Raw genomic sequence first — 23,362 nt, forward strand, 5'->3', positions numbered from 1 at the left:
GAGTCGATCTGTAGCGAATTCTCAGTGCGAAAGGCTGGGGCGCTTGTAACCTCGATCAAGGTGAGCGGATCACTAGACTGTTCGCCGGCTGCAAGTGCAGCGATAGCGTCTGCCTCCTCGTTTTCTTCTCGCGGGACTAACACCAGATCCACGGTTACTCCTCTGTTTCTGAGATCATTGAGTAGGGACGTGGCAAGGTTCAGGTATTGACACATTGTAGGGTCCTTCGCTTGATAAGCTCCGCTGATATGGCTAACGACCAGCTTCGAGTCCGAGCATATTGTCAACCGGCCAGTGACTATTGTTTTTGACAGTCGGAGGGCAGCGATCAAGGCCTCATATTCGGCCTGATTATTTGTGGTCGGGAAATTCAATCGGACGGCGTAACGTAAACGGAGATTGTTTGGTCCTTGAATGACAATACCAATGCCTGCCCGTCCGGGAGCGCAAGACCCGTCGATGCTCATCGTCCAGACGTCGCCCGGTTGAGCCGACGTCGCCGCAATTTCGGTGGTAGCACGGCCGGTAAACTCGATAATAAAATCGGATAAAGCCTGAGCCTTGATAGTCGTTCTGGGCTCAAAACGGACGTCAAACTGGGAGAGACGAACAGACCAATTGGTGATACGCCCGGACACCTATGGCCTTTGGACGGCCTTCTTTAGCGCATAGTTCGTTCTGACGACGATCGTGTGTGCCTGAAAATATGGCCTCAGACGTTCTGAAGCCTGCGTGATGGCGAAAAGGGCCTTTTCCACCTCGGAGTATCGGATTTCGGCTCCCTTCAATACTCTGCTTAGGATATAAATCGGAAAAAGCTCTGTCCCCTCCTCTTGAGTTAAGACAACCCCTATCGTTTCATCCGTTATGGTGAAATATAAGTGAATGTCCTGTTCCGGCTTTGGCACCGATAGCAGAGGGGGAATGGCGAGGAAAGTTTTTATGGCGTTGAACGCGGCCTGGCAGTCGGTCGACCACTTAAAGGGGTGCTCCTTCTTGATTGCTTTATAGAACGGGAGACATCGCTGAGCCGAGCAGGAGATGAAACGTCCCAGAGCGATGATTCTTCCATTAAGCCTCTGCACCCCTTGCAGGTCGCGGGGTGGCTCCATTGCTAAAATGGCTTCGATTTTCACGGGATTAGGCTCGATGCCCTTCTCCGACACCACGCAACCCAGAAACTTCCCACTGCGAATTCCGAAGAAGCACTTTTCCGGGTTCAGCTTGAGGTTATAGGCTCTGAAGATTTTGAACACCTCTGCTAAGTCTCGCGAATGATCGCCCTCTTTGGTGCTTAGGACCACCATGTCGTCGATGTACACCTGTACCGTCTTACCGATGAGAGTGGCGAACATCTTATCTACCAAACGCTGGTACGTGGCTCCTGCATTCTTTAACCCGAAAGGCATGACGTTATAGCAATATGTCCCCTCGTGCGTAATGAAGGAGGTCTTTTCAGCGTTGGCTGGGTCCAAAGGGATCTGCTGGAAACCGGCGATGGCGTCAAACTGCGACAAGATCTTTCGACCAGCCGTCTGATCTAGGAGTTGATCTATGTTAGGCAGCGGATAAGAATCCTTGGGGCAGGCTTTATTGACATTCGTGAAATCTACACACATACGGTACTTTCCGCTGGCTTTCTTTACAAGTACAACATTAGAAAGCCAGTCCGGATAGTTGACCTCGCGGATAAATTTTACAGCTAGGAGTTTGTCAATTTCTTCTTTTACTGCCGCCTGCTTGTCTTTCGCCTGCACTCTCATCTTCTGCTTCATTGGTTCGACGGAGGGGTCGATATTTAGCTTGTGCATCGCTCTCTCAGGTGCGACCCCCGTGATGTCCTCGGTGCGCCAGGCGAACACATCTGAATGCTCCTTCAGGACCGCCTTGATTTCCTCGGGAGCCGTCGGACTGTGCGGAAAATGCCGGTGCTCCCTCCCTTATGACGTGTATTTCTCCATGGTACCTTGGCTTCTTCGACTCCTCTGCTCGTCCCGCCTCCCTTTGCTTCGGGCTTTGCTCTCTTTGCCTGCTCGCTTTCAGCGGAGCCCTCTGCTCCGTGATTCGCTCGACCTCCTTCTGTAGCTGATAACAGTTGTCGGTGGAATGCCCGGATGATCTGTGGTACTTGCAGTACTCCTTTTCTGTTCGGGCCTTGCCCTTATCACCGACCGGAATTTGCTGTGTGAACCGACGAGGCTGATGCTGAGTGGTGTAATGCACCTCCTTGCCCCGGGATCGGTCCCCCCTTCGCTCTGGGTTGGTGCGCTCGGCTCGGGCCGGATAGGGCATTGGAGCCTCTCTGCGGATTCGGGCCTCTTCACGCGGCTCCGGGGCCGCTCTGCTTCTTTCTTGCTTTTGTGTGTCACCCTTGGCCTTATCCCTCTCCGTTTCCTCGTACCCGGCGGGTCGGTCACAGTCATCGTATCGGAAAAACGTTTGTGCCATGGTCATCAGTTCTTCGAAGGATCTAGGCATCTTTCGGAAACATTTCTGCTTTAGCGGCTCACAAGTGGTCCCCTTTGCTAAGGCGTCATGGGCCACCTCCAGATTGAGTCCTTTGACTTGCGAGGCCATGTGATGAAACCTCGATAGGAAATTGCGCAGAGGCTCGGTCGTTCGCTGCTTAAGACCGTTGAGGTCCGAGCTGATTTTCCTGACCTTCGCCGCTGCAGCAAAACGAGAGAGAAACAGGTCCTTCAGGAGATCAAACGAATCGATAGACTCCGAGGATAGCCCCCGATACCATTCCCGCGCGCTGGATGAGAGAGTGGTGGGGAAGACCTTGCACATGATATCTTCGTCCTTTGAGTATAAATTTATGGTGCTCATGAACGACGCCACATGATCGTTAGGGTCCTCGGTCCCTGAATATTGGGCCAGGCGAGGAGCTTTCCAGTCACGCGGGAACCTTTTCTCGATAATCCTCTGCACCAGAGGTGTTTTGCTGGATGTGACGCTACCCCCCATAACTCCCCCGAGCGCCCTTTTGTCGAGGAAACGCTGAATCTTCAGTTCCAACAACTCTTCACTATCGGCGGCTGTGGCTCCCGCTCGCCGCTCCTCGTCTTCTCTAGTAACCCCAGCTCCGGTTTCTCTTCCCGCGGTGACCTCTGCCTCCGGGGCCTGCTCCGGGTGGGGTCCCTCCCTCTGTAACTCTGCCGCCGTCTTGAGGTATTGCCAAATTTTGGCATTCTCCTCCTGCAGGCTTCTCTGTTGGTCAATGATCTTCATTTGAGCCGCCGTGTGCACGGCCTGCGTAGTTTGAAAACCTTGGATTGCGCTGAGGAGCTGAGTGGCGCTAAAGGCCTCCTCCTCTTCCGGGCCTACCTCCTCCAGCAAAGGCCCGAGGTTCCTGGGGGAAATCGGAAGGTTCTGGGCCACGCCTCCGGCGTGGGTCATGGAGCCGGTCGCTCCCGCTTCATGAACTACGGTTGGAGCCGAGTCATTAGGGGTTTGCATCTTGTCTGAAGATCCGAAGTCACTCGTAGTCCACGCTCACCGCACCAAATAATTAGGTATGCGAACACAGTGATCCCGGTCTTCGATGAGGTGCTCTAGTTTACCGATGGCTCGTCCCTGCGTCGGGAATGGTCCCTGCGGACACTCCGACGAGCAAGACAGTTAGCTGTTCAAGAGAATATATTCAATGAAAGGTACAAGTGATTTTAGAGATTACCCGCCCCTTGCTCCCAATGTGAATTGTGTATATATAGAGGGTGTTTGGGCCCTGGGCCTTTCCGCCCGCTTGGGCCTTCTTGGGCCCTTTATTCATATCCCGAATCATTAGTTATTTTGGACCTTAGTGAGTTTGTTATGTTTTTGTCCTATCTGCCGCTATACTAGACTACCATCAGAATTTTAATGTATAAAAATTCGTACATACAAAAAAATCAGTATACAATTTAACATTACAATAAACACAAATCATATTTTCTTTTTCTGGTCATAATTTAACCAATCTTTATCAACTATAGAGGTGAAGGATTGAATCAAAATGTTAAATATTATGAACAAAGCAATTTCTCTAGAAAGACAAATATTGTGGAACGGATGGAGTATCATTTACGTAATGATTTAGTTTTAATTGTAGCATGTTTATATTTATGTTTTAATCTTAAGCTGATCATTATTACAAATTATGTTGTAATATTATATATATATATATATATATATATATATTTCCTAAAATAAACCTATCACTAGTTTGTCTCATTTGAATACCACAAATCTTTCCCAATCTACCTATTGAATTCAATCATTAACAAATATGATCCTCATAAGATCATTAATAATAACAATAAAAAAAATCAACATCATAAAAAGCATAATTTAAACTTGTGGGCAATTAAGAATTACTTACAAAATTACTGAATGAAACATCATAACAGTTAATCAACCAAAAAAAAAAAAAAAAAAAGACCCGACTAGTAAGTGCTAATGAGTGCATAGTTGGGATATGTTACAAAAATGGGGTAATATCCGAGTAGAACACACAAAATGTGAACATCAAAGTTACTCACAGCCAAGAATCGTCAGGTGCACCTCCCTCCACTGATTAATTTACATCTATGTAATGTAATAGCTGCAATAAAAAAACTGCCACATCTCAGTTACAACTATATGCTTCAAAAGAAGAAAACAAAAAAGAGACTCCGAAAGACAAGTTTCGGAAGGGAATGCGGTAAGCTACACCTATACACAACCCAATATCAAAAACCTAAAGCTATACATAGTGGTCAACCAGGAGTTTCCATTTCGGAAACAGACATGAAATGCGGAAACACCATCAAAGAGAAGTTCCCGTGCAACATTGTTAGCAAGTCTTCAAAGGGACCAGTAATAATACATCTTACTAAATTTATGTAACTCAGTCCAAACCAAAAAGCTTAAGGACAATCATGGCTGTTGCTTTATAATTTACCTCATTCTATAATATTAAGTATTAACTATAGGCTTCAATAGTTCTATTTAAGTAATGAGGATTCGTTTACAGCATTCACACGAGTGTTTCACCTCAAAAAGAGGCAGAGCAAGCAGTCCATACTGAATCTAGTGAACAACTAGCTTTTTTAGTTTCGTATTCTACCCGATTAAACATATATAAAAAGAAAAACATTACATAGTCATAGCACCTAACTGTAACCTTACAACCGCCGATATACTTTATCTAAGGCACGAGAGATTCATTTCAGGGGACAGTGTGATATTTGAATATTGTAAAGGTCATGGAAAGAAACAAGAGACACAATGAAATCAAAAACCAAGAACAGTGTTGCCTACCTTAACAGATTTACCAGCTCATGTTATCGACCTGTATCTGAACAATATCCTGAGGAACTACTGTCAGAATCTGCAAATGAAAAATCATAACAAAATTTAATACAAATCTATCTGTATTCATAATGCTAACCGCGATGCCACCTAAAAACCTTTTGATTGTACCATTAATTATAATTTATAAGGAAAATGTCTCAATTACCACTAGAAGAAGATCCAGGGCCACCACTAGAACTGCCTGAACTACACGATCCGCTTACATTATCTTGCTCTTCACGAACCATTGGAGAGCTCCGGACATTCTTTTCAGCTGTTTTATAAGCAAATTGAATTTTAGAATCAGTGCATAAAACAACAGGTACTCAACAAGTGAGCCAGAATAAAATCAGCATACATCTTAGTTTGAGGAGCTTACCCGCATCAGATTCTTGTAATGCCTGGGCAGCAGTAGAAGTCAGATTCTGCAATGGATAATTGTTGTTTCAATAATGCGTGAAAGATGAAAGACTTTTACATGTAGCAAAAATTGATGTATATAAAACAATTCATAGTCTTACAGTCTCAGGGAGAATATCTTCTCTTGTTTGGAGCAAAGGTTCGCCTTGTGTCATGTTCTTGCCTGAATCCTTCATGTGATTGTTCACAAGTCTATCAAGTTCCCATAATGTATCAGAATCAAAGCTATCAATGTCCACCTCAATTTCATTTTCTTCTTGGCATAGCCCAGGATTCCTCTTCTTTATAATCTGGACAACAGTATCCAATTTATCTGAGGGCAAATTCAGTAGGTTAGTACTTAATATCTGCTTCTCTTTGAAAGTCATCTCCCTTCTTTGAGGCTCGTTTTCCTTGGGCTTCTCTGACAACTTTGTCTTACCCTCATCTGTCACAATATTTGAACCCGTCATGGTCGAACCGACAGGCTTGGCCTTTGTCATAACTTCTTCTGCTCTATCCGATATCCTTGTCTCTGAGTGCTGTTTTACTGGAGGAGGAGGAGCAGGAGGAGCTGGTTTTCTCTTGCGATGCCAGAGGTTTTAAACTCTTATTATCCCCAATGTCAAACCTTTCATCACAGCCATACTCAGCCTTAAGCACAGCCCACTTTTCCTCAAACAACTTCAGCAATATATCAGCCATAATATGCACATCCTGCCCTTTCTCATTATATGTCTTGGCATTATTAAATGTCAGCCTCACATCTTCTGCAAATCTTTTAGGCGACTTGTACGAATTCTTTTTCAACCTACTATGGACTGTTCCCAAATCCATTGGATGCTTTATAATTTTATAATAATCACGCAAATTTAATTTCTTGGCATCCACAGGTTTATTGAACACCCATCCATACTGATGTTTCATCAATTTCTCCAACAAAACACCACACTGCTTAATCATCTTCTGCCTATTCCGATCCATCTCTGGTTCCTTCTCCATTACTTTCCCCACTTCACTCCCTGGCTTCCACTTCTTATTATTATTATCTGAATTTGAAACCTTTTCCTTCCCAATCCCAATCCCAATCCCAATCCCAGACTCAGGGTTCTTTTGGTGCTGATTAATCTTTGGGGTTTTCTTCACTTTATCCACCTTCTCACCAGCACTACCATCTACTGATCTAGGTAATCCCTGCAACGACCGGGAATCAGGGGGTCCTACATAACTGACCTCAGAATTAACCCTAGCAAGTGTTCCAACTCTATTAGTATTACTACAACTACCAGCAACACTGCTCATTAACCCAGTATCATTGTATCCACTATAGTGAAATTCAGCAGCTTCAAGTTTACTTCTTAAGTTCCTAACTTGATCAAGTTCACTCAATAGCTTTCTCTTCAGCTCTCTAATCACTGATTTGGATCCAGTATTCAAGCTAATCCTAACCTTATTATCAAATTTAACATACCCGGGTATTGAATTTTTGGTCCCGTTGCGGGAATTATGAGGGACCGGTTGTACGCGGTTAAGACTGGAAGAATCGTCGGAAGCCACTGTGTGAAAGGCCTTAGGAGAATTGTTTTCGCCAGTGGAGAAGTGCTGCAACTGAGGGATATCCCTGGAAGTATGGGGTTTGTCCATGATTTTTCTGGCATATAAATTCTTGGTGGTGGTGGTGTTAGTATGAACGAACTTTTTCTGTTTCTCCCTGAGTCCGGTAGCCATTCAATAAAAATAGAAAATTCCAGGAAGGAAAGAGATTGGAATGGTGGGTTTATGGTTGAATGGTTACTTATTTAGAAGCTTAAGGAAGATTGAAATGAGTGATTTAATAGTGAAAAGGGGTTCTGGGGGCAAAAGGTAGGGTTTTTGGTGAGAAGAAGCAAGAACGACGAAGATTGAATTAGGGTGTTTAATTTTTTAATTAATTATGTAATGTTTTGCTGAACAGAGAAACGGAGATTGAATTCAGGGAAGGATGATATGAGAATGCCGCCTGACACGTCAGCCTGGACCCACAAGTTGTCTTAAAAATAAAACGAGAAATACTAATGTAGACAAAAGATTAGCAAGACCCACTCCACATTGACAGAGAAGCATCAACATTGGCTTTCAAGTAGAAGGTTATGCTTTGACCATCATTAAGTAACAAATCTTGTATTTTCGCTTGCAACCTATACATTAATGACTATTATAACTTATTCCAAAAAAAAAAGAATTACTATAAAAAAAATAAAATAAATAATAATGTTATAATATTTTTCTTACTTCTATCCTCCTTAAGATTAGAGGAGTTAAGATTAGCAATCAAGAGGAAGATAAAGACAGACACTGTTGGGCCTTAACTAATAATGGCATCTATTCTGGTAAATCGGCCTATGAAGCTTTTTCCCCTAATAGGGCTGATCCTCCCTTGGAGATTTGGAAGACCATTTGGGCCCTTAAAATCCCTTATCGCATTAGAAGTTTCCTGTGGCTGGGGGTCAAGGACAGGCTGCTCACTAATGCGGACAGGCACAGAAGGCACTTGGCTGAGTCAGGAGCCTGTAGTAGGTGCAGAGGTCATGTGAAAACCTTGTGCCATGCTCTGAGGGATTGCCCTAATAGTAAAAGGGTTTGGGAAGGAATTCTCCCTCACCTCACCATTCCTTCTTTCATGGCTTATTCTGAAGCTGACTGGTTCTCTGATGGAGTCAATGGGAAGTTTTTGGCCAACATGGAGCACGGTGACATTCTCTTCGCTATTATCTGTCACCAAATTTGGAAATGGAGGAATGAAAAGTTATTTGCTGAGAAGACTATCCTTATCCCTGGCTTACTTGACTTCTTCTCGAAAAAGCTCTCTGTTATTTTAAAGAGCTTTGAAGGGGAGCCCCTTGCGAGATCTTCCCCTGATAAGGTGGTCCATTTAGTTGGTTGGAGGAAGCCTAGAGAAGGGGTTGTGAAGCTGAATACGGATGGCTCCTGCTTTAGCAATGGCAGAATTGCTGCCAGAGGTGTTCTTAGGGATGCTGGTGGCGCTTGGCTGGCTGGGTTTACCCATAACTTGGGGACGGGCTCGTCCTTTTCTGCGGAGCTCTGGGGTATTCTTTCAGGTATTAAACTTGCCATTCGCATGGGTGTTAAGAGGCTTTCGGTGGAGTCTGACAATTTGGAGGCAATCAACATGATTTCTGATAGCCAGGCTTTTTGTCTTAATAGCCAGAACCTGATCAAGGCTATTCTGAGGCTTCGTCCTGCCTTTGAGGCTCTTAGTTTCTCCCATATTTATAGGGAGCAAAACCGAGTGGTTGATCGCTTGGCAGCTGCTGGGCATGGGGGAATGCTAGGTGTTACTACCCTTTATATTCCTCCCTCTTCTCTTTTGTCTACTCTTCTTGAGGATAGGGTTGGGGTCAGCCTTCCTAGACTGATCCCGGGTTAGGCTTTTTGTTCGTTTGTTTTCCTTTCCTTTTCCTACCAAAAAAAAATATTTTTCTTACTTCCAAATTTTTATAGAGTTCACCTATCATAAAATATATATATTCACTCAATTATTTTATAATTAATAATTTTATCTAATAAAATAATTAATTTAATATTTATTATTAATTTTATAAAAAATATCAACAAAATAATTAATTCAATACTTATTATTATTTTTATAAAATTTAATAATTAAATTATTATTCTTTTAAAAAAATTAAATTATTATTAAATAATTAATATATTTTTTATCATTTTCCATTTTAAATTCGTTCAACCTACTTATTTAATACATTTAATTTAATCTTCATAAACCTTACAGTAGTTACTAGATAAATAAATCTCATTAATTGTATTAAATAAAATTAATATTTATTAGTAATTCTATAAAATGTTTTAGTGGTTACATCGTGAATTAATTCAATAAAATTAATTTCTCATTAAGTGAATTAATTATTGAATTACTGTGGAAAACAAAATGACATCACACTGAATAAAAGGTTTGGATTGGGATACATACCAATCAAAACTTTAGCATAAAGCACAACTAATCGGATACGTGGGCCAATAACCATCCAAAAATACGCTCATAATCCTAATAACACGCCATATCTTACAGAAAAGGATAAAAGGAATGGTGCATGAGCCAATTAACCCCTTACACGTGGAAAAGTATTCAGTCACAAGTATGTTTCCGAATGTCTATAAATAGCTTATTGGAAAACATCACAAGGTACGCAATATTTCTACAAACAAGTTTTGCTTTCAAGTTATCTTACTTTATTCAAGTACATCACAAACTTAAGCATCAAAGAGGGAACGCTGGATTTTGACCCCTTTCTGACTATTTGTTGATTGTATCCATGTCTGTTCAACTTTGATTGTGACATTCTACAGATTGAGAGATATCAAGTAATAACAAAACATTCAAATAGTCTTCCTATAAGTAGTTTTTTGGCTCATTTCGAAATAGATAGTTCATATAAAAAAATTCCTTTGTGTCAAATTTTGTTAATCCCCCAAAACTTTTATTTCAATTTGTTCGACCTATTTCTTAGTTTTTTTAGAACTCTCTAAACTTTTCATGATGATACCACATCAGCCATCGATGATGTGGCAGACCACATAATTTTAACTATTTCAGTTTGCCTATTTATTACATTTAATTTAATCTTCATAAACCCTATGGTGGTTACTAGAGAAATAAATCTCATTAATTGCATTAAATAAAATTAATATTCATTATCAATTGTGTAAAAAGTGGTTACAGTTGTTTTAATTGCCATTAAATGGAATTAATATGCATTATTAATTATTAATTCTGTAAACTGTTTTAGTGGTTACAATGGTTTTAATAATGTGAATTAATTCAATAAAATTAATTCTTTATTAAGCGAGTTAATTATTGAATTAATTGAGGAAAATAAAACATTCCAATAGTATTCGTATAAGAGTAGTTTTTTGCTCATTTCAAAATAGATAGTTCATGTAAAAAATTTCCTTTGTGCCAAATTTTGTTCAATTCCTAGAATTTTTATTTCAATTTGTTCGACTTATTTCTTAGTTCATGCAGAGACCCGGTAGTTATTTCTTATTGTCTTTTACCATTTGATATCAATATGGTAAACAAGAGGCACAGTGGCTGTCATCATCTCTGATGTTTATAATATTTCTTGATCTTAAGTGGATTCACCGGTGATATCAATGCGAGTGTGTTCACTAGTTCACCCAATCATACCCGTATTTGGCATCCTGTTACAGTCCTTTTGGGCGTATGTTAAAGTGAACTGGATTCCACAATGATATTATAATGAAATCTGGTCTAAAGACGATTAGAGACCTACTCAAGAAAATTTATGAGATGACCACCATGTAATTTTCTTAGGCAGATCGATCTAGTCACATGTTTGCGACATGTACCTATATTCATGACTGACTTTACAAGTACTATGGCTAGTGTGTATTAATATCATACAACCATCAAATATACAAGTATGTGGTTCTATTAATTCTCATGATTAGAATAGACTTGGGATAAGGTTTTATGATTGTCAATCAATGGATATTTTGATCATATTATAACACTAGATTAATGACTATATTAATGTGACACAAATAGTGTATATATACAAAATATCTCAAAGTATAATACATATTATTACAAGAACCAATGCCTATAAACCAGGGCACACCAACAGTCTCTCACTTGGACTATTTCCAAGCAAACATTTCCCTAATCCCTATAGATCTAGTATGACCATCATGTAGGTGTTGTGCAAGTGCCTTGGTAAATGGATCAGTGATATTATTCTTTGTGTCAATCCTCTATAATGTAATGTCACCTCTGCTCTAGATCTCACGAATGAGGTGAAACTTTCTGAGCACGTGTTTGGATTTCTTATGTGGCATGGGCTCTAGTGCTTGTGTTGTGGCACCGTTGTTGTCACAGAAAACATCAACTGGGCTTAGGATATTCTTGATCCAAACTGCTTCTTTCATAGCGTCACATGCAGTTATGTACTCATATTCCGTTGTAGAATCGGAAATGGTGGGTTGCTTTGAGGACTTCCAACTAATGGCACCGCCATTCAGGAGAAAAACATAAGCAGATTGTGACTCGTTTTCATACTCATCAGTCTCAAAACCCGCGTTAGTGAGAAATATATCATCAACATATAACACCAGGAAGGTGGATACGCTCCCACTAACTTTCTTATACACACATGGCTCATCAGGATTCTATATGAATCCATATTCAGTAATAGCTTCATTAAATCTTTAATTCCAAGACCTAGATGCCTGCTTCAATCCATTAATGGACATTTGAAGCTTGCAAACTCGATTAGAATTGAGTTAAGAAGTGATGTACCTATGACACCTGAGTCTTAAGCTATTTATAGGCAAAATATTATGTACATGGACATGTGGCGGTGTTTAATTGGTCTCCAGACCCTATATTTCGGTTCTAATATACGTGTGAATTTAGGGAGCGTGCCTTTGGAATCCAGTGTGATCATTGGTCCACGTGTCATCTTTTGGCAGCTCTCAAAGAGATGTTAATTGACCGAAGGTCATTACTTGACCGAAGAGAAGTTCGTTCATAGGCCTTAATAAGGATGGGCCCAAATGCTGACTTCGGCATAAAGCTATGTTGGTCCCGTGTGATTAGTTCCAAGGGGGGGTTAGGAACTAATGTAACTTTTTCGTTTAATTCCTTTCCTTAAGTTATTTAAGTTTGTTTTGGTCAGCACGGCCGAGAGACGTAAAACAGCTTTAGTCAGATGCTGACTAGAACTGTTTTACTTATGAGTTGGGAATTGACACTTGGGGTCAGCTTCCAACTCAGCACCAAGATTACTCAGTGTCAGCTTTTACAATTTATATCCTGAGCAATTTAATCAAGCAACACACATATAGATATATTGAGAGAGAGTTAGAAATTACTCAGCACGACTTATCCTGGTTCGGCCTCTCCGCCTACGTCCAGTCCCTAGAGTCCATCCACGCTTTTTCAATCCAATACCGAGCTCTTTAAAGGTAGAGCACAAACCGTTTACAAGGCAGTTGAATATGCTAGAGTACCTTCCTCTATTCGTCTACTCAACTCCTACTAAGTGCTATAACCCAATACCTAGATTTCTCTACCGATGTGTACTTAAAACCGAGTACACAGCACAACTCTCTCAATCTTTTACAATTGATACAAACTTGTTCTTTCTAGATGAAGAACACTTTAGATGATTACAAAATCAATCTAGCTTTTACACAGAAATGGAAATTTGGTGTAAGATCTTTTTCTTGTTTGAATGTGCTTTGTATGTATGCTCTTTTTCTCGTTTTATTTTCGGCAATCGGCTTAGGGTCCAAGAATGAACTTGTCCTTTTATAGTTGAAGTCTGAAGCTTCTAATGATTTGAATCTGGAATTATCCGTTGGATTCAAACGGATCTATTGCGTCATTGTTCAGGTCAGCTTCAGATTTGCAGGCCAATCCTGTCGTTTGAAATTAGCAGGCGTCAGGCTTGTCTTCTTTCCGCAGGTGCGTCTTCTAGTGCCAGTTCATCTTTTAGCTAACGGACAGTTGACCCATGCATCTCGAAATTGACTCTGTGCGTAATTCCAAGGCTTCTGTTATTGGTGCAGACAGATGTCAGATCTTGTCTTTTAGCAAACAGATCAATCATGCTATCCTGACGAGTACTCAGGTTGACTTTATTAACGTTGCCTTTGTTCTTTGTTTCTGAGTCATATTCTTACTCAGCTTCCGTGGTCAGCTTCGTCTGCAAGCTTTAGTTTAAAAGAAGACTTTTCTGAGTTGCGTTCCACTCAGCTTCTTTGGTTAGCTTCATCTTTAAGCGTTTGTTCTGAAGACGACTTTCCTTCTGTTATGCTGGGTTGCACTCCACTCAGCTTGTGCTGTGTTCTCATGCTGACTTCGTCCTGTCTTACTTTTTATTTCTGTTTGCATTTATACTTATACTCAACATTGAACAAACATATTAGTACAATTAAATCAAAACACTTAAATTTAATTGCCTCTTAATCATGGATTAACTTAAATCATTTTGTCAAATCAAAATCATGTGAAAAAGTGTTTCAACAAACTCCCCCATTTTGATGTTGGCAAAATATTTAATTATGGAACTCAACATTGAGATTCCCCATGATTGAAATTCTTTTTATACTTCTGAAGTTACTCCCCCGTAAGGGTTGCATCTATTGACTTAAATTAACTCTAAACCTTCTAAGATTTAATCGAGTAAAATTAAGACATGCCTATACTGACTAAGTTCAATTCTAGACCTTCCAAGATCTAATTCAGATGAGCCTAGGTCAGCTTTCAGAAGAGTTCAATTCTTGAAACATATGTTTACTCAGTTTGATACATAGTCAGTTTTAGGTATCAGAGTTATGAACGGATGTATCAGAGCAAATGTGTACTAAGTATGTCCCATTTTAATTTTGTTTGTTTGTTCATTTAAGACAGATCAGCACACAGCACAATAAGTAAGTAAGCATCACATAAGATTTGTCAATTTTGAATAAAAGATGCATAAATATATGTAGATGGTCAGCATTAACAAAATAGAATATGCTAGATAAAAGTTACAAGTGAAAAACTAAGGCTAGCCAATCTATATCTTCTTGTTGACTTGAGCTTGGTTAGCTAGCCCTTTGCCTTTGGCGTTTCTTTGTTGCTGACTCTGAGTTGCGGAACCAGATGCCTCACCGATTTTCTGCTGAGTTCCAGCAACGTGCATTTCTTTCTCCCCCGTTTTGCCAGCATCAGATGAGGGAGGAATAAATGTCTTGCGAAGAACAACACGATTGAGTTTTGCGGAGTATGCTCGGAGTTGACTCGTACTCTCCCGAAGACCGTCGAAGATAGCCATGCCATCGTCCAGTGTGGCAGCAAGGATCCTAATGTTATCACTTAGCATGCTCAAGAGATACTCCTGTGATTTCCCGATCCAAGTAATGGATTCTGTCAGCTTGGCATACGATTGATGGTACATTTTAAGCAATGCCGCATCATAGAACTAACGTTGAGCGTTTGTATGACTGACATGTTTAAGTGTGGCTTGAGAATACTGCAGAATCTCATTTGTTTTTACTTGGTCAGTATCCATTTCTTCTTTACTCAAGTTGAGTAGGCGAACAGCTTCGCTGATTTGCTCAATGGAACACTGGGAGGAGGAGGAGACTAATTCACGAGTCCCGGTCAGCTCAAAACTTAGCTGGGTAAAGAGTTGATGAACCTCAGCAGAGGTTGCATAGATTGAGTTCGCAGCTGATAAAGTGTTGAGTTGGCCCTGGATAGCATTCATATGATGGACCATTGTCAGCTGGAGTTCAGCCAGCTTCACGATAGATTTTTGCTTGGGTTGTTGAGATTGAAAAGATGTCATGACACTCAGTAAGTCCTTGAGACCCTTGATTTCAGTCAAAAGCTGAGTGACAGAAGAGAGTTGAGTTGGCTCAACATTGATAGACCCAGCAACATCGGCATTGGAGTGATGAATTTCCTGAAGTAAAGCTTGAGCTGAGTCAATGATTCTTCGTCCAGACTCAGTAGCATGCAGGTAAGCATAAGATTCATCATGTTGTGGTTCAAAGGCCGGAAATGGAATAGGACCGGATGGAGGAGGAGTATTATGCTGTCCAGACTTGGATGTGCCAGCGTGGTCAGCGGCTGGGCTTTTATTCAGATCAGCGACAGGAACTGACTGATTTTCATTCTGCGTTGAAGGATTTGGAAGAGGTGGATCGGCAGAGATATTGACCTATTCAGAGTCAGCCTGAAGCTGAGTAGTTTCAGAGGGATGAGATAGTTCAGTGCTGACCTGAGCAGGATTTTCCTTTGCTAACTCTTTGTCTTGAGCAGCAGGAACTTCGAGCACTTGTTCGGCATAACCTTGTGGAGCTTTGGGGTCGGCATGTTCCTCAGCTTGAGAAACAGAGGCTTGCTTTTCCCTAAGTTGATCTGGAGTTGGTTTAGAGAAGAATTGAAACTGGAGTTTTGTGAGGGCAGTAATCGGTTCTCGTAGTGGAGAATCATTCAGAATGTCAATGACAGGAGACTTTTGAGCTTTTCGTTTAAGTCGTTTGCCTCCGCTGTTCTTATGAGTTGGAGGAGAGGGATCAGCAGGAATGGAGTCAAGAGACTCAGAAGAAGTGTTCAGTCCAAGGTCAGCATTGAGACCTTCCACAACCTTGTCCTGCACAAGCTGCTCAGTTTGAGTCTCAGTCTTCTCAGCATCAACATCCTTACTTGGCTCAGCATCATTTGTCCTTTCAACATCAAACTGTCCTTCATCATTACCCAGTTCTTCTTCTTGGTCAGCAGGAGTTTTCTCAAGATCAATTTCTTGACTTCTCACAAAGTGTGAGTCTTCAGAGACTAAAAAATCTAGAGGAGGTGCATCGATTGGCTTTAACCCAGAAGGTTTCTTCTTCTTTTGCAAAGGTTGCTCAGGAGTATCCTCACTCTCTTCCTCAGGCTCAACTTGCCTTTTCAGTTTTTCTACTGACTTAGGTTCCTCCTGACCTTGCTCAGCATTAGCTTTCCTCGCACTGGATACTATTCTTAGCTTTTTAGGAGCTGTGTTCACATCCTTTGCTGACTGGTCAGCTTTCCGCTTTTTGTCCTACCGAGTGCGGTCAGTTGGTTTGACCAACACTTTCTTCCCCTTCTTGGTCGGCACATCCTGTGCTTCTTCAACCGCGACCCTCTTTCCTTTCTTGGGTATGATGGGTTGGTCGTAGGCCAAACCGAACAGTATGCCAGCAGAGATTTCAGTACCCCAGACGTTAATTTCCTCTACCAATATCACTTTGTAGTCTTTGAGTATTTTGGTGATAAGGGATCCCAACCTGAGTGTACCGGTACTATGTTGAAATGTGCCGATAAGAAAAATGGGCATGTTGAGTGGCTGGTAGGTCAGCATGTGCCAGACAAAGCACTGTCCAAAGTTAGATGCGGAGGATTGGGAGTTGACCTTCGGAAATATAAAGTTGGTCAGGATGTAATGAGCCATTTTCTGATTCTGACCCATACACGTGCTGGATATTTCTCCTTTGTGACCAGAGGGTTTACAGAATTCAACAGAGTATTTGATTTTTCCGGAGTTGTTTGTGCACCTGAGTTCGGTTCCTTCATTCTTCAGTTTAAGCAGTTTGGCGAGATAGGGGGGATTGATGAAGATTTTCTTCCCCTTGACCTTGGTGATCATGTAGTCACTGTCATCATCAGCAGCTCGTAAGTTGGTGTAGAATTCCCTTACGAATTCAGGATAAATGGCTTCTCGGAGGGAAAACAGCTCGGTCCAGCCATTTTTAGAGATCCATTCGCAAAAGGGTTTTTCAGCTTCTACAAAACCCTTAGAGAATCAGTGGGAATGGTCGATCTTGTATCCCCTTACACTGTTGTAGACCGGAGAATAGTTTCTTTCCTGTGGTATCTTGCCCTTCTCCTTTTTCTGTTTCTTAGATGGAGTTGCTTGGTCAGCAAGAGGGACTTTTCCGGGGGTGCTGACCTTAGGTTGGTCATGCTGACCATGGCCTTGAGACTCACTTGAGGTCTCTACGTATTCCTGTTGAGCAGGAGACGGAGGGTTTTCATCGGAGCGATTTTGGTCGTAATCGGCACTGGAGATATTCTGAGAATCAGACATGATTTTCTTGAGAGATTTTGAGAGGTTTTGGGATTTAAGAGAGAGAGAGATTGAATGCTAGAAATTTTGAATGTAAAGAGGTATGAGTGGGAGTTCATCCACTATTTATAGAGGTGTCGAGTTGATCTGATACGTTGAAGTGGCGGTTTGACCTCGAGATAATCAATCGATAATTATTCTGGCATTTATGACACAATCAGCGCATGTGTTTTCTAATTATGGCGCTTACATCATCCTAGGTGGCTATTTAATACGCGTGCTAGCATTAATTGTGCAACGGATTTACTCAGTATCTAGAATTCTAAATGTTTGATATTCTGAGTAGTCAGTTTTACGTAGAAGAATTTCGTTATGCTTAGTAACACAACTTATGTTAATCACTCAGTATGTTTATCTACTCAGCATAGGGTGATATACTTCATATTTAGCTCAGCATGCAATGGTTACTAATTTAGCACAAATCACTCAGCATGGTAATCACTCAACATAGAATTTTAGTGAAGAGGATTAGACATACTGATAGCTTCCCTTAGTATGTTAAATTGCTCATGAGCCAGAGGCTTTGTGAAGATATCTGCAAGCTGTTCATTTGTAGGAACGTAGGTCAGCTTGATCTCACCCTTGAGTACATGATCCCTTATGAAGTGATGCCTTATGCTGACATGCTTCATCCTGCTGTGTTGGATTGGATTTTTGGATAAGTCAATGGCACTCTTGTTGTCACATTTGACTTCTATTGTTTCTGTTTTTACACCATAATCCTCAAGCTGTTGCTTTATCCATAGGACTTGAGCCACACAGCTTCCAGCAGCAATGTACTCAGCTTCAGTTGTTGACAGGGCCACTGATGATTGCTTCTTGCTGAACCAAGATACTAAACAGCTTCCAAGGAAGTGACACCCTCCTGAAGTACTCTTACGCTCTAGCTTATCTCGTCCATAGTCAGCATCAGTGTATCCAATGAGTGTAAAGTCATTTGTATTTGGATACCATAAACCTGCATTAACTGAGCTCTGCAAATATCTGAAAATTCTTTTTACAGCTATAAGGTGAGATTCCCTAGGGTCAGCTTGATATCTTGCGCAATAACATACTGAGTACTGAATGTCAGGTCTACTAGCAGTAAGATAAAGCAGAGAGCCAATCATACCTCGATATAATTTGCTATCTACTAACTTACCTTTCTCGTCAGCACAAAGGACAGTGTCAGTACCCATTGGGGTAGATATGGGCTTGCATTCTTCCATATCGAATTTCTTTAACATTTCTTTGGCGTACTTAAACTGACTAATAAAGATGCCATTCTTCCCTTGCTTGATTTGAAGTCCAAGGAAGAAGTTGAGTTCTCCCATCATTGACATCTCAAACTCAGTTTGCATCTGTTTACTAAATTCTTTGCACATAGATTCGTCAGTAGCACCAAAGATTATATCATCTACGTAAATTTGTGCGAGCAGGGTATTTTTACCCTTTTTCTTAATGAACAAGGTTGTGTCAGCTTTGCCTCTGACATAGTTCCTGGTCAGCAGGAAACTGGTCAACCTCTCATACCAAGCACGTGGTGCTTGTTTTAGGCCGTACAGGGCCTTCTTGAGTTTATAAACATGGTTTGGAAATTTTGGATCTTCAAACCCCGGAGGCTGACTAACATATACCTCTTCGTTTATAAATCCATTAAGAAAAGCACTTTTGACATCCATTTGATATAGTTTGAAGTTCATGAAACTAGCATATGCACACAATATACGTATGGCCTCTAACCTAGCAACGGGAGCAAAGGTTTCACCATAGTCAATGCCCTCTTGCTGACTATAGCCTTGGGCTACAAGTCGGGCTTTGTTTCTGACTACATTACCTTGCTCATCTAATTTGTTTCTAAAGACCCACTTAGTTCCTATGGTCTTTTGATTCCTAGGTTTTGGTACTAAATCCCATACCTCATTTCTTTTGAATTGATCAAGCTCTTCTTGCATAGCATTGATCCAGAATTCATCATGCTCAGCATCGGTGAAGTTCTTTGGTTCATAGACTGAGACGAACGCAACATTGCTGAGATATTTTCTAAGCTGATCTCTAGTCATTAGCTTGTTTTCAGCAGCATCAAGAATGGACTTCTCCGAGTGCCCTCTTGGAATTTTTATTTCTTTGGGTAGTGTTGAGTTGTCAGGAATATGTGTTTCTACAATATCTGCAGGAGTAGATTGGTCAGCAAAGGTAATTTCGGGTTCGTGTTTACCTTTGGTCAGCTCTTGTGGTGATGACTCAGCGGCTCCATTTTGGTCAGCGGAAGCTGAGCTTGGGTCATCTTCGGCGGGCTGAGTTGTCTTTCCTGCAGGGTCAGTTTCGTCGAACTCAACATGTACAGACTCTTCTACAACCTGAGTTCGTTTATTATACACCCTATATGCTTTACTGTTAGTTGAGTACCCTAGAAAGACCGCTTCGTCAGCTTTAGCATCAAATTTAGCAAGGTTTTCTTTTGTATTGAGTATAAAACATTTACACCCAAAGGCACGAAAGTAGCCAATGTTGGGCTTTCGTCCTTTCCAAAGTTCATAAGGGGTTTTCTTGAGTATAGGTCTAACTAAAGCTCTATTTAGTATATAGCATGCTGTGTGGACAGCTTCACCCCAGAAATACTTTGGAAGCCTATTTTCACTCAACATTGTCCTAGCAATTTTGACTATTGTTATGTTCTTCCTTTCAACAACCCCATTTTGTTGAGGAGTCATAGGAGCAGAAAAATTATGGTCAATGCCACTGACTTCACAGAATTCGTCAAACTGTTGGTTTTTGAATTCTCCGCCATTATCACTTCTAATATGAGCTACTCTTAGGTCTTTGTCAGTTTCAAGTCTTTTGATCAATGTGGAAAACACAAATGTTTCATCCTTGCTACTCAGCAAGATGATCCAAGTATACCTAGAGAAATCGTCTACAATGACTAAGGAAAATTTCTTACCGCCCAAGCTGAGTGGCTGGACAGGTTCGAAAAGGTCCAAATGTAGTAATTCCAATGGGCGCTTGGTTGAGACAACATTTTTACTTTGAAAAGACTTTTTCGTTTGTTTACCTTGCTGACAAGCATTACATAGCTGATCTTTCTCAAATCTAAGTTTGGGCAATCCCTCAACTAATTGCTTTCTTGCTAGTTTGGCAAGGAGGTCCATGCTTACATGACCAAGTCTCCTATGCCATAGCCAGGAGTTGTCCTCCTTTGACACTAAGCATATATTTTTTGGAAAATTCTTTTCTAAACTTAACATGTATACATTGTCAACACGAGGGGCAGTTAAAATCAAATTGTTTGTTTTTCCCTCGAGTATCCGACACTCAGTGGCATCAAATACAACCTTTCTACCGCTGTCACACAGCTGAGCTACGCTCAATAGGTTATATTTGAGACCTTTGACTAAGGAGACTGACTCAATAGTAGGGTTACCTCCGATAGTACCTGAGCCGACTATCTTACCCTTTTTATTATCTCCGAAGCTTACACTTCCACCTCGTTTACGCTCAAGTGTGATGAATTGAGTTTCATCACCAGTCATGTGCCTCGAGCATGCGCTGTCAATATACCAGAGCTTTGACTTCTCCACGCACCTCAGGCTCACCTGCATTTTGAATCATTCATCTTTAGGTACCCAATTCTTTTTGGGTTCTCATTGGTTAGCATAGACAGGTGCTACATCATGTTTTAATTTGTGACGACATATATTTATTGTGTGGCCAGCTTTACCACAGAAGTCACAATAGGTCACCCTTTGAGAGTGATTTTGTTTCTGGTGAGCACGATTGTGCTGAGCATGCCAGCATACCTTAGTGGTATGGCCTTTCTTTCTGCAGAAGTCACATTGGACATTCCGCCGAGTATACCAACACACATCAATGGTGTGTCCTCTTTTCCCACAATAGTCACACTGACTGTTCTGCTGAGTGTACTATCTATGCTGACCAGTACCTTGATACTCAGCATTGGGATAGAACCCTTTCTTTGCCGATTTACTCAGCTGGTTCTGTATAGTTGTGATGTCCTTCCTAAGCATCTTTGACTCAGTTTGGACTTCTGGGACACAACCATGCATGATTTTCAGATTTTCATCTTGCCTGGTGTTGTCTTGGAGAAGATGTCGGAGATCACTTAGTTTGATCTCCTCGATCTCATCACATCGCCTGCTGAGTGCCTTTATTTTCTTGTTACACTTTTCTAAGCAATAGTAGAGATGTTACCTCATTGGAATGTTCCTCTTGGTCAGATCTGTTAGAGAGGTCAGCTTGCTCAGATTGACTTTGTTCAGCAGCATCGTCGGCCATGAAGCATATATTTGCTGTCTCATTTGCATCAGCTTCTGATGAGGTTGACTCATCACTGTCACTCCATGTGGCCACCATTGCCTTTTTGCTTCCCCTCTTTTCCTTTTTTAAGTTAGGGAAGCTTGACTTAATGTGCCCAATTTGATGGCACTCAAAGCACGTGACAGGCTTGGAGCTGTCCTTTTTGTATTTGTCACTGGACTCAACTTTGTACCTATCGCTTCTTTTGTATGGCCTCTCGCTGTTCTTGTCATTCTTTCTTAACAGCTTCTTCATCTTTCTTGTGAAGATGGCCATCTCCTCATCATCTGATGAGTCAGCTTCGGTTGAGTCATCTTTCATGACGAGTGATTTCTGCTTCTTGTCCTCTGACTTTTCTTTAGCTTCAAAATTTTTCATAGAGATCTCATGGGTCAGCAGAGATCCGATCAGCTCGTCGTATTTGTACGTAGTCAAGTCCTGAGCTTCTTCCACATCTGTTTTCTTAGCTTGCCAGCTCTTGGGTAAACTTCTCAAGATTTTCTTCACCTGTTCTTCTTCCGTGAAGTTCTTACCGAGTCGTTTAAGCTCATTTATAATATTTGTGAACCTTGAGTTCATCTCCGAGATATCTTCATTCTCATTCATCTCGAACAGCTCATACAGTCTCATATTTTGGTTCACCATTGACTCCTTGACCTTGCTCGTGCCTTCATAGGTTACTTCGAGATTCTTCCATATTTCCTGTGCTGACTCACAACCTGAAATTTTGTTGTACTCTGCAGCATCTAATGCACAGTGAAGCATATTGATAGCCGAAGCATTATTTTGTAATTTTTTAAGGTCATCTTCTGACCACTCAGTTTCACTCTTGACAACTTTTTCGTTATCAACAGTTTTGTAGGGCACATATGGGCCTTGAACTATTGCAAGCCACGCGCTCATATTTGTAGCTTGAATAAAGTTTTTCATCATGTTTTTCCAAAATGTATAATTTGATCTGAAAAACAAGGGAGGCCGACTAATTGATAATCCCTTAGGGAGTATCTGTGTTATTTTATTTCCTGAGAGGAAACGAGTGCTATTCTCAGCCATTTATCGGGATCAGCTCAATATAGTTATATCTTTGAGTAGTGAGCTGCTAAGCTCTGATACCACTTGTTGGTCCCGTGTGATTAGTTCCAAGGGGGGGGGGTTAGGAACTAATGTAACTTTTTCGTTTAATTATGCTGACTTAATTAATTCCTTAAGTTATTTAACTTTGTTTTGGTCAGCACGACCGAGAGACGTAAGACAGCTTTAGTCAGATGCTGACTAGAACTGTTTTACTTATGAGTTGGGAATTGACACTTGGGGTCAGCTTCCAACTCAACACCAAGATTACTCAGTGTCAGCTTTTACAATTTATATCCTGAGCAATTTAATCAAGCAACACACATATAGATATATTGAGAGAGAGTTAGAAATTACTCAGTACGACTTATCCTGGTTCGGCCTCTCCGCCTACGTCCAGTCCTCAAAGTCCCTTCGGGCTTTTTCAATCCAATACTGAGCTCTTTAAAGGTAGAGCACAAACCATTTACAAGGCATTTGAATATGCAAGAGTACCTTCCTCTATTCGTCTACTCAACTCCTACTAAGTGCTATAACCCAACACCTAGATTTCTCTACCGCTGTGTACTTAAAACCGAGTACATAGCACAACTCTCTCA

General features: G+C 41.1%; 1 pseudogene; it reads right to left on the reverse strand.

The window, feature by feature from the left end:
- Positions 1–4,316: 4,316 nt before the first annotated feature.
- LOC136218810 (transcription factor GTE3, chloroplastic-like) lies at positions 4,317–7,674 on the reverse strand (annotated as a pseudogene).
- Between the last annotated feature and the right edge of the window lie 15,688 nt (positions 7,675–23,362).

Source organism: Euphorbia lathyris, chromosome 2 (genome assembly GCF_963576675.1).
Source record: "Euphorbia lathyris chromosome 2, ddEupLath1.1, whole genome shotgun sequence".
In the NCBI taxonomy this organism is placed as follows: Eukaryota; Viridiplantae; Streptophyta; class Magnoliopsida; order Malpighiales; family Euphorbiaceae; genus Euphorbia; species Euphorbia lathyris.